This window comes from Sinohyriopsis cumingii, chromosome 8 (genome assembly GCF_028554795.1).
Source record: "Sinohyriopsis cumingii isolate HCF-2022 chromosome 8, ASM2855479v2, whole genome shotgun sequence".
Lineage (NCBI taxonomy): Eukaryota > Metazoa > Mollusca > Bivalvia > Unionida > Unionidae > Sinohyriopsis > Sinohyriopsis cumingii.
Window position 1 is genome coordinate 33,549,856 of NC_142968.1, and position 12,911 is coordinate 33,562,766.

The 12,911-nt window shown below is 34.5% G+C and overlaps 1 long non-coding RNA gene across 4 annotated transcripts in view; it reads left to right on the forward strand.

Annotated features, from left to right (window-relative positions):
* The window catches only part of LOC149793260 (uncharacterized), a 144,427-nt gene extending 138,798 nt beyond the window's left edge, over positions 1–5,629 (forward strand). For all 4 annotated transcript variants that reach the window (XR_016422741.1, XR_016422740.1, XR_016422743.1 and 1 more), the window contains 2 exons: positions 1,393–1,469; positions 1,713–5,629. This is a non-coding gene — a long non-coding RNA (uncharacterized LOC149793260). The remainder of the gene's footprint in view (positions 1–1,392; positions 1,470–1,712) is intronic.
* The last annotated feature ends 7,282 nt before the right edge of the window (positions 5,630–12,911 follow it).

Genomic DNA, 12,911 nt, shown 5'->3' on the forward strand with positions numbered 1-12,911 from the left:
ACGATATTTTCCATTGGTACACCAGCCTTGAATCACACTTCTGGACTTTTAAAATGCATATTTTCCAGATTGACAATAGCAGAACATTATTTTTTATTACATCTTACTAAAAACTGACCTAACGTATGGAAAAAATCAACTATGATACTGACACCTTGTTAGGGTTGGCAGGTCTGCTTCCTCGATGTATCCATTTTACTTCCCCACCATTAAGACTGTCAGCCATATACGACCATTTAAGTGTCAACATTGGTATTAAGACCTCAAATCCACCACCATTACATCATTGCTTTGGTACCTAGGAAAAGTTTTTAATATTGTCAATGCTAACATTAACTCAGTTTATGTATTTAAAAAAAAACAAACAAAATTAGTCCAAAGCCATGGTCAGCGAAAGTCCCTGTGATTTTACTTGAGTAGGAAAATAATGAAAAATTATGCCAATGTTGGCTGATAGTAATTTACTAATGGCTGTGAAGCTGCTTTGTTACAACATGATTACTAAGTCATTGAGAACCGTTAAGGCTTATTGATTATATACTGAATATAGATACCAACATACATTGATAATGGCTTATTCATTTCTGCTAGGAGAAAACTGAAAGTGCCAGTAATATCAATGTATATTATAGTTTGTTCATAAAGTGCATATATATTTGCAAAATGTTTATAATAATGGAAAGTACATTTGTATGCATATTTGTTAAAAATTAATTTCTTTTATAAATCAACATAAATATTCTCCAGATTCCGCCTATTACAGCCCATGGGTGTATCCTTATCATATTGTTAGCATTTTTTTAGTTTTCAATTGTTTTTTCTTTCTTGAAAGACATGTTTATTTTGACATTTATAATTCCACCAGAGACACGTTTATATGGTCTCTTTTTTAACAGGTGTCTTTTTCTTTTGTATCAGGTTTGCTGATACTTTTAGTAATTTCATTCTGTTCGGCTTTTTTTGTTAGGAAGATATCTTTTTAAATGTGTGCACTGATGTATACCCTTTTATGCTGATTCGATCAATATGAGATAATAGTGAATATTGGTGTTTATTCCTGTAATATCACAAACAGCTATTCATAACATATACAAGGGAATTGTTCAGTGTCAGTGTATGATTGTATCAGTCAGAAAGTTATTTTTTGAACCAATAATTTAAGAAAAGACTTGATTATAATTGGGGTATTATAGTTTATTGTTGCAACTACTGTGAAAGTAATGTCTGTTCTGAAGATAAAATTAAGGATAATGTGGTAATTAGAATGGTAGTTAATAAAAAATTTATTTGGATGTATTAAACTTTTACATCTGACCATATTAATGTTGACATTATTTTTTGTTGTTACCGGTTGCCATCATTTCTTGCCATCATATAATTTTTTTTTTTAAGGATCAACACATTCATGCTGCCTTTACGAACCAGTAGCCAAAAATGAAAGATTATTCCAGAGAATTGCCCCTGCAAAGGTACGTAGAAAATATAAAGTTTGATCTGTATTTCCGTATCCTATATATTTTTGTGACTACTGCTTTTACAGTTGACCAGTAAATGTAAACTCTTATCTTTAGATGTGATCAATTTTTCAATCACTATTCTAGAAATATAGTAAATAATAGACTGTTATTTAAAACAATGCAGCTTGGTTATCATTTATGTCCTTTTCCTTTTGCAGTAACATTATAACTGTTGAAACTGTTCTTTCATTGTAGGTATTCAGCTGTTCTGAGTGTCCTGTGAAATTCACTAAGGAAGACTTCCTTTCGAACCATTACCTGTGCAGACATGTTCCTCATATAAGGGAAATGGAGAAGATTATGTGCATGTTTCTTAAGCATTTATGCCAAACTCTGAAATACCTGTTCAGAATTTAACCCAGATAATTTTCTTATTGGCAACATAAATGCATTAAGATTTATGTATCATATATTTGGTGTTTTTAACTTGGAAATATGTGATATGAAGTTGTATTGGTTCCATTTTCTAATATAGGTTCACAGGTATTGTTTTTTCCTAGAGTACTATATTAGCTCTTTTTTTGTCCTTAGGTTATGGCAGTCATCACCACTTTTGAATGAGAAAAACTTCTACTTTTTTTCCCCTTGAACATAACTACATCACATTGTACATTTTTAAAATTAAGTTATAAGACATGTGCTGGTTACAGACACAATTCACGTTATTTCTCTGTCTATAGTGATCCAAACTGTATTTGGATTTATGAGATGAATATTTCAAAATGCCACCAGTGTCCATACACTACTGATGAATGCTATACAAATGCAGTGCTCAGGAATTTGAGTAGCAAACTGCAGAATTTATTTCAAAGATACAACTTCTATGAGAAAACTGGATACAAGATGACAACACAGAAGTTATATCTCCCATGTCCAATTCTTTACTGCAGGAAACCTCATTACATCCACCAGTTATTAGCAATACAATTGTGAAAGAAAATGTGATTTATCAGAAGTTACCATTGCAAAAACTGTGTTTATAACCAATTTGGATAAATCACATGAAGCCATTTGCATTGAACATGACATGATCACTCACTTGATAGAGTGCCATTTCATGGATTCAAAAAAAAAAGCAGCTTCAACTGTTTGAGGATGCTGCTATCAATGTATCCACTTTTCCAAATTGTTTAGTGTAGAGGGGGACTTTTCATATTTACATTACTTAAAATAGAAGTGGACAGCAGTGAAGTACCTATTTATTATATATGAAATAATAATTGGAAGTTGAAAATTTGTCAAATTTTGTTTTTGGAATTTTAGTTAACGCAACATTTTTAAACTCTGATAATCATGTATACAATGTACATTAAATACCATCTTATCATCCTATATATGAAATTGTATTTGTGCACATATTAGGATCCCTTGCTAAAGTTATTATGTTAACCAAAAATTTCTGGATTTAGATAAGATTTATTTGTGATTGTGATAATGTCTTCTTTATGTGTATAGTATACAAGATTTTTGGGTTTTAACACTCTAGCCCAGGGGTGGGCAAACTACGGCCTGAGGCCCACCAAGGGTTTTCGTGCGGCCTAGGAACAAGTCATCATTCGCACTGACTCTGTTTATGTTACTCTGTTTATGAAATAAATGTGCTTCTTTTGAAGTTTAAGTTTTCAAATATTAACAACATATTAACAACTGAAAATTAATTATGATGTTATTTAGAAAAACCTTTTATTTTTGCTATTTCAAATATTAATTATTTTACTTAATGAACTATGCGGCCCACGACAGGGTGTAAATTTGTGTATGTGGCACTTGCACTGGATTGTTTGCCCACCTCTGCTCTAGCCATATTGAAGAGTAGAATACTCCTGTCACTGTTTAATTATAATAGCATCACATTTCCTTGTATGCCCATTTGATAGTTTTATTAATATTTGTTTTCTTTATTATTATTTTCCATACAAAGGTAGCCATAGTTATGGGATCCATCCTACAAACTAGTAGTTCAACAATAGTACATAGTATTATATTGCATTTCTAAATACAGTAGCAAAATAATATGGCACAGAGAGAGAACAGGGGTGCAGAACTTTTGTCAAAAACACGTTGACAATGGGCAAGTAAATTAAAAAGTTGACTTGTCTGTATAAATGACCCTCTTGTCTTTGTTTTCATAGTGGAAGGCAGGGCTGTTAAAAAGTTTACTTTTATTAAGCTGCACCATATAAATGCATGCAGTTGAGATCTGTGCCAGCTGAAACACACCGGATATTTCATTTTCTCTTAGTTTTGTACTTTTATTATTAGGGTCTACAACTTTAACAAGAAAGCATTCCCAGTCTCTAACTGCTGCAGAATCGATAGTAGCATCTGAAAGGACAAATAAGAATTTAGCTCTGTATATTATATCCTCAACTTTTGTCAGTAGGTCATCAGATTTACAGGTTTTTTATTTGTACCTCACCAAAATTTTATCGTCTGCAAAAGATTTTCTCAGCCTTGCTATAGTATATGCTGTGTTAAACAGATTCTTGTAAAGCTCAGTTTGGCTAACATTGTATTTATTGATCACTCTATCTAAATCACCCACATCTTCTTTATCAGATTTGACCTTTTCACTAAAACATTTTAATTGACATGTATTGTGCTTTGCACTTTTTGGTTTGTTAACAGTGCATCTTTCCTTGTGATAACCAGTCCTGCAAACAATCCGCTGGTTTTCGTTGGTATCAGGGCCATCTCTTACATGCATTGCAAGCTGCAATTGTTCGATCTTTATTGGTATCGTGCCACAGAAACTTCTGCAGCCAAGAATCGTTGAAGTTCCATTTCTTTATTTATCATATTCCACGCTATAGTCCAGTTTAGTTTCAAGCATTTTTTAATTGTAACATTTTATTCAACTTTTCTTCATCTTGCACATGATTTATAAGAAAAAAATCCATCCAGATGCATTCTGTGGAAAAGCTATCATAGTCGCACATAAAATGGTTTCAAGGAATCAATTGAATGGTTCAAAATAGCAAATTCCTTGGGGGAAACTCTATCCTCCAGTCAGTGAAATTTGTTCTTGTGTAAAACAGCACTGTCTGCTTCCATTGTTTGTATCTACAAAACTTGTGGCTGCTTTCAGCCCTAATCAAAACATATCAGTAAATAGACAGTGCACTAGTATTGTACATGCTGGTAAGAATGAATGACATTTGACCGAGTCATATCAGAGACTTATAAAAATGGTACTGGCAGCTGCCTCACTTGGAACTTAGTATTACGAGGTTAGTGTTAGGACTGATTGACCTGGTGACAGAATAATGTGACTGAGTAGGGCATGATGCTACATATCTGCAGCATGATGCCCCAGTGCTTGACATCACTGCAAACTGTCACACTGAAGATATAGCGATGTGACTGAAAAATTGTTAATGATGAGTTAAAAATCTAAAACACATACACACATACACTTAATGTCTTTTCTTCATTTATTTTCATGATTGTTAACTGACACAACATTTGTGGTATTAGTCAATGAAAAACTTAGTAGAGAGTCAGAAATCTTCTCATTTCTTTGATGTAATAAATTTGATAGCTGTTCCAATTAAGAATATTTCCATATATTGGACAGTTTGTTTTCCTTTTATTTATTATTTTCTCACACCAATACTAATTCTAGAGTGACTGCAAGTCAATTCATACTGGACATGATGACATAGTTAATGGTTCTCACTGCTCGGCTCTTTAAAATGCAGTTAGTCTAAACAGTATTAAAAAAATTTTCCCCCTCCTTTCATCATGGTATATAGTCAGTAATTATTTTGTTAACCCCAAACTTTTATTTACATTTCTATCCCATCAATAAATGGGTCTTGATTTTGCTCTGTTATATGATGTCCACGTGAAATTGACCAGAGCTATTTGCGCTTCAAATATTGACCCACTAATGTTTCTTTTTCATATTATCAGCTGTTGTCTGTTGTATCGTTTTATAGTGAAACTCATCATACGTCTTCATGAGATGAACATTTATAAAACTTTATTTTCAGTATTTGTATTTGAACCGCTCTGTTGATGTTACCACTGTTGAAAATTATTAATGTTTCCTAAATTCTTTTATGCTGTTCTTGTGGCTGGGAATACATAATAAAAGTTTCAAATGGCTATTATTTTGTTTTTCTCACCCATGTGACAGAAAAATCTAGCTGTTTTGCTAACCTTACTTTTCTTATCTCAGTCTAGTCGTCTTAGTCAAGGTGTCTATGCACTCAGTACTACTTTTTTAAAAAGAAACCCTTGTTGTCTGCTGCTGTGCCTGACGTAGTTGTTCTAAAATCAAACAACAAAAATATATAACAAAGAACATAGTAACTTATGTCAATCCGTCTTTGAGAACACACCATACAAAAACATTTTGAGAGAGAGACAGTGATACACATACATACAATGTCGAGATTTTTGATATTATGCTAGTTTGTCCCACACAGCATAGTAAATTTTATCCCATATGCAGGCATTGCTCAGTACATTTTCAGGTGAGCGTCATTAAATGTAGCTAAAGCTACCTAACTAGTTTTAGATACTTCGTGTGAAACAATATACTGTTTGCAACAATTAATGACACTGACATGACAATTTACTGTGCTACACATGGGACAAAATTCTCATTGCTGTGTGAAATGAACTATGACAGAAAACACTGATCTGTGCACACAGACTATAGACCTATAAACTTCACAGCCTCCCAACGCTCTTAACAACTACAGAAAACTTAGTAACAGCCAGAAATGTGTTATGTCAAACAAGCTTTATTCTAATTTTGTTAAGCATATCCATTGTGCCCCAGTTGAATCAAAAATATATTTTTACAATATTTAACGACAAATATTGCACGTACCAGCCAGAATGAATCATTTATCCGTCGGCACATAGCCTCTACTACTACAACAGAAGTGTGGGTCCAGTATCGTTCCATTATTTACAACGTAATTTTCTAAATCAGATCTGATGAAAATGAAAAATTCTCTTGTAATAAATATTAGTTATTTCTTGTTAATTTCATATAACATTCATATATTAAATGTAATAATACTTCAATGCTATGCAACGTTTTATGTTGTTTAGGGTTTTTTTTGGGGCTCATGCATAACTACTGTGTACTTAGATGACACGGTCACGCCACAGTCCTCGTACACGTTTGATTTAATGCACCACGTAAATATTTGCACGTAGACTATTTTTCAAAAGTGAGAAGTTATTTTTTACTTTAAAGGAAATTATTGGGTGAGAAAAAGAATCTTCGTTGGGTTTTGGACCGAGACTAGGAAATCCCCCTCGGCAAGCCTCGTGGGGAGACAAATAATGTAACCCCTTGACTGGGATTGCCTTGTCTCGGTCCAAACCCCAACATAGATTCTATGTCTCTTTCTCACTCTGTCTCCATATGTATGTTTCGTGCTCTCTCTCTATATATACCTGTCTATTTTTCTCTCTATCTCTTGCTCTGTCTCTGTTGTTCAATCGAGTGAGAGGCTCCCTCTTGCTCTGTCCCACTTACTCTTTCTATCCGTCTTCTCCCTGTATAACTTTGTCTTAATCTTTCTCTGCTTTTCTTGCTTGATATCTTGTTCTGTCAAACTCGCTTTCTCACGCTCTCGTTTTCTCTCTTTCTGTCTCTCGTGCTCTGCGTCTCGCTTCTCTGCACCTGTCTCTCGCTCGCTGTCTTTCACTCGCTCTCTTGCTCTGTCTCGTGCTTTCTTTCGCTCTGTCTCTCGTTGTCTCGCTCACTGTATCTCTCTGCTCTTCTGTTATCTATATTTTGAGCGTCTGTGTACTGTATGCTATGTCTTGTTATTTCTAGTGTATGTGCACATTGGTTTTGGATTTTTCTTTATCCGTATGACCCAGAAAAACATAGTTGACACCAACTGTTCACTAATTCTGTTGCACCTAGGTAAATACGAGTTCACGCCTTACAAGTGATAAGGTGCGTTAACAAACACCACAAGCACGTACGTTCAGCAAATGACTATCATCCATCCTGTACTCGTATCCTTCATTAGCGACTGTGACCCCCCGGTTATATAAACGCCGTTCACTTCTCTAGCCCGATGGCGACAAAGAACAGTTTTTCAATTCAACAGACGGGTAATCTCAAGGTCTAAGCCACTCTATACTAATCATTTACAAATCCTCCCATAAGTAATTATTTACATTTACTACTATCGATACAATAAACATCCGATCAATTATATATATATATATATATATATATATATATATATATATATATATATATATATATATATATATATTAAAGTAACCGATACAAACAAATTCTTGACAACATCGTATTCCTGAGACATGGGAGTGTTGACGATGTTAGCAGAAGACAACATTTAATGGTCATTACCTGTATGTTACATATTTTTCAATAGGAATTATCATCTGCAGATTAATTGAAATTTTATAAAACAAAAACTTTGCATACGTGTAACTGGTGTGAACACCACCAAGCAAGTCTAGTACTTGACGTGTCATCAATACCAGGGATACAACTTAGTTCCATATGATTAACTATGATTATAGACTTACCTTTATCCAGTATAGGAAACCTCCTATGACAAAATCGACATGTGTATCGTATAACTCCGTTGATCCGTCCGCCCGAAACAGCACCAAACACTCATTTCACATTATAGGGGGCTGTGTACATACATATAGACGAACCATTTTTAATTAGGCCTCGCCAAGGCTGATCTAGCAAAACAAACCACATGACAAAATTCCACGAGTTACCGAAATATTGATGTTACTTCACAGATAACCCTAACCCTAACTCGAAATGACAAAATCCATTTTCCTACACAACCTCTGGACTGATTTTCATGAAGCAATTACCTATCTATCAGGCTCCATGAGACATGTATCGTATTGAAAACTGCATCCAGATTACTCCATCCGTTCGTAGGCTATTGACAGAAAACTGTAACCCTAACCCTAACCAATGCTACATCGATGGGAAATCACAAGAATCCGAATTCCTCCCAAACTGCTAAAAACAACTTTCATGAACCAAGTTCCGATCTTTCGGGCTCCATGAGACACGTATTGCTTTAAAAGGTGCATCCAAATCATATTGTCATTGCGTTATTACTAGAAGCACATAACCCTAACACTAAACCTTAACCCTAAGTCACAAGAATCCGATCTTCTAACGAATGCATCGACCGGTTCTCACCAATGAGGTATTGTTGGATTACTCTCCTGAAGACATACCTTTGGACATAGGTATCATAGAATTCCGACGATCCGTCCGCTACCTTAGTACCAAACACTCGTTTCACATTATGGGGGCGTTGTAGGTCGCAGACATGCGGACGAACCATCCTTATGTTTGTCTCACCAAGGCAGATCTAGCAAAGCAAACCGCATGTTAAAATTCCAAGGCGGTTTCGAGATAATCAGAAAATATTGATGTGGCAACTTGGCCATTTTACCTCCAGCAGACCGTCTTACGGCGCTAGTTTGCAAGACGGGCTTGATTGCAATTTATGTCGTACATGGTATGTTTTGTCACCCGAATCCAAATAACTCCATAAGCCCTCAAGCTACCTTCATAGGCTAGGTGTCTCAGCATGCGTATTTACTGGGCTCATCTGGTTGGGCCAATGTCAGCAAGCAATTCAAAGGGGTTACCAAAATATTCACGAAAAAGACGAAATTCATCTAAAAATGACTTAGTCAAAATTTTGTTGGAAAGGTTATAACTTAACCAAAAATCAAGCTCTCTATCTCATCAAAGTATTAATAGATTTATCTCCTTAAGATCCGTCGTTGGATACAGTATCATAAAACTCCGATGATCTGTCTGCTCACTACAATACCAAACACTCATTTCGCATTATAATGGGTGCTGCAGGTCGCAGAAAGACATACGCACCATCTTTACATAGGTTTACCCAAGGCAGATCAAGCAAAGCAAACCGCTTGAAAACTTCCCAAGATCTTGGGAAAATAGTTACTTCATGGGTAACCCTAAATCCTAACACAACATGAAAAAAAATTAATTTTTCCTCCAAAATCTCTCGACCGATTTTCATGAACCAAGTACCTATATATCGGGCTCCCTGAGACACGTATTGCAGTGAAAAGACCATAAAAATCGCCGGGTCCATTCTTACGTATCATCATAAAACTGCATCACTAACCCTTACCTATGATAATCATAAGGGAAATCACAAGAATCAAATTTCTCCCAAAAGCACTTGACCGATTTTCATGAAAGAAATATCTATCTATCAGGGTCTATGACACATGTACTGCAGCAAAAAGCGCATTAAAATTGCCGGGTCCATTCGTACGTTATACCAGAAAACCGTAACCCTAACCATAACCTATCCAAACATATGGGAAATCACAAAAATTCAATTTTCTCATAAACCACTAGACCAGTTTTCATGAACGAAATGTCTATCTATCGGACTCCATGAGACAAGTATTTCAGTGAATACGGTATCCAAAATGGTACTCTCTGTTCGTACGTTATACCAGAAAACCGTAACCCTAACCATAACCTATCTAAACATATGGGAAATCACAAGAATTCAATTTTCTCATAAACCACTCGACCAATTTTCATGGACGAAATACCTTTTTATCGGACTCCATGTGACAAGTATTTCATTGAATACGGTATCCAAAATGGTACTCTGTTCGTACGTTGCTACCGGAAAACCGTAACCCTAACCCTGTCACAAGAACACAATTTTCTCACAAATGCCTCAACTGATTTTCATCAGCGATGTATCACTGGATTCATCTCCTCAATATGCATTTTTACATTATAAATTCTCTACTTGATTATTTCGATTCAAGTCTCTGCTTTTACCCTAGTACATAGTTTTTAAAAAATATCAAAAAGGTGCAAAATACTCTTTATTTTGTCAGTGAAAACCTATCAGTGAGTACTTATCTTCCATGCTCGGCATCCTTCACAGGCTTCTGGTTATATCAAGGATTCAATAAAAAATGACTTCTCTGTTACAACATTTTCTATGTGTCAAACCCTAAGTACATTGTTCAGTTAATCGTGTATACACACTTTCCAGACACTTGCACTCATCTCCTGTATTCATATCATCATTATTCCCAATGTTAGATTAAAATACATTGGAAAGCATCCTTATGATTACCAGGGCCCAAATTTCTGGAATAGTCTGCCTCTTCAACTTAATCATAATGTAACTGCAACACAATTCAAGAAAGCTCAGAAAACTTACCTTTTCTGCAGTGAATCGACTTGTACTATTTTTCACGTGTATTCTTTTTTTAATGCATTTTTGTCACAGTATGTGGTATTTTCAATTAATACATTTATCTACACTAAAAAAATACTTGGATTTCAATTATTATTAGTAATAGTAGTAGTACTTGTGCATACTAGTTACCTCTGTCTGCGTAGGTTTCTGTCTCGGATTCAACCATTGTGGGAGAAAGCTTGCCAGTAGTTTTTTCTTGGGTTGGTGGTTATTTCCAGGGTTTTGCATTGTATGTGTCCTTTACATGTTACACTGTTATCATATTTTGTGTGCAATGTAATTTTTGGTGTTTAACAAGCTCTTAAAAGAACTAATTGGCATCTTGTTTATGTTAAATTTCTATTTAGATTAAAAGAGATTTTTATTATTGGAAGATGATTTATGCATCATTTCAAAACCTCTTCTCTGCTTAACCACTAATGTCATTATTAGAACAATGGTAGCTCACCATGAAGTGTATTAAGTATTTTGAAGGAAAGATGTAAGCCTTCTTCTTTAAGTCAATGCAAACACTGATGGGACTGAACTTTGGCCGCATGTGTTCCAGTTAAATAATAATGTTTTACGCAGTTGCTGTAAGAAATATTTAAGAATCTGTCTTCCCTGAATCATGTGGACGTTTATGGCAAATTTGTTCCATTAGATGTGTTACATCACACAAACATGGCATTAGTTCTATGAAACATTTAGTTTGTTGAATAAATCCTCAAGCCTCTTTCAGTTAACAAATAGCCACATTTGCTTTTTCTACTTGACTGATATCAATGTCATTGTCATTCACTTAGTCAACAAATAATATTTTCTCAATCTTAAATCTGTTAGCATGTAGACTGCCTTCATGTTTCAGTCATTCTCCTGTTCTCACCATGAAAGTAAGTCAGCATATATACATTGTTTGAAGCTGCTGAAAGACAATGTATTTTCCTCAATACAGGTCCTGTACTTGGGAGAAGTAGACAGTTACGGTTTCATAGTTTCAACTCAAGGGTAGGGTTGGGAAAGGAGTGTGCTGTTCTTTTAGTCATTTCTACATTTGTAACTGTACTGAACTGGAGAGGAAAAAAACCAAATGCAATTATTCTCTGTGAATTTAGCATGGGATTTTTTTTTATAGTCATGCATGCCAACTACCAAACAAACATAATGCAAGAAATTATTCTGTCTATGAAGTGCTGGTTGGGGTGGGGTGGGGAATATAAACAATAATGGTAGAATTATATGCGAGAAGGTAAAGAAATCAGCTGAGGATCTCACTCCAATTAATTCAGAACCCTTTATGTACCATAATTCCTATGATACAAATGTAGGAATTGAATAGCGATGGAATATAATGACAGTTACCCAGGTTTCTGTGAGTTATTCGGGTTTCTTTAGCTTTATGGGCCTTACGTGTTGGCAATATTAATGAGAGTGTATAAACCCAGAGCTTGTGATGTCTTACAGCAATCAGCCACCAGGGGCCTGTTTATAGTGGTGTCAAGCACTGGGGCATCATGATGCAGACATGTGGCATGATATCCCTCTTGGTCACATTACCCTGACACTGTGCAACCAGACCACCAGGGCAGTCTGAGAAAATAGTAGTCTTGTAATATATATATATATATATATATATATATATATATATATATATATATATATATATATATATATATATATATATATATATAATATATATATATATATATATAAATATATATATATATATATATATATATATATATATATATATATATATATATATATATATATATATATATGCACACACACATGCATACACCTCCTGAAATGGAAAATAATTTAACGAAAGGAAAATAAATATTTTGCCTTATCATTTCCCATTATTAATTTTATGTCTTGGTCTGTGCACTTTATATATAGGGACTAATACTGATTTTAATTTTAATGATAAAAATACATCTGATAATTGTGAGAAGGTAATTGTGAGAAGACAGTAGATATACAATCTAGGACGGAAACAGAAGTCAAATAAAATAATTTCTTTTGATTCAATTATTTCCCTATTTGAAGAAACGAATTGTGGATGCTTAGAATTATGACAATGTGTGGCCTAAAAGTATAGTCTTATGTACATGCAAGTAATACAAGAAATATTGTATGAAGTTAA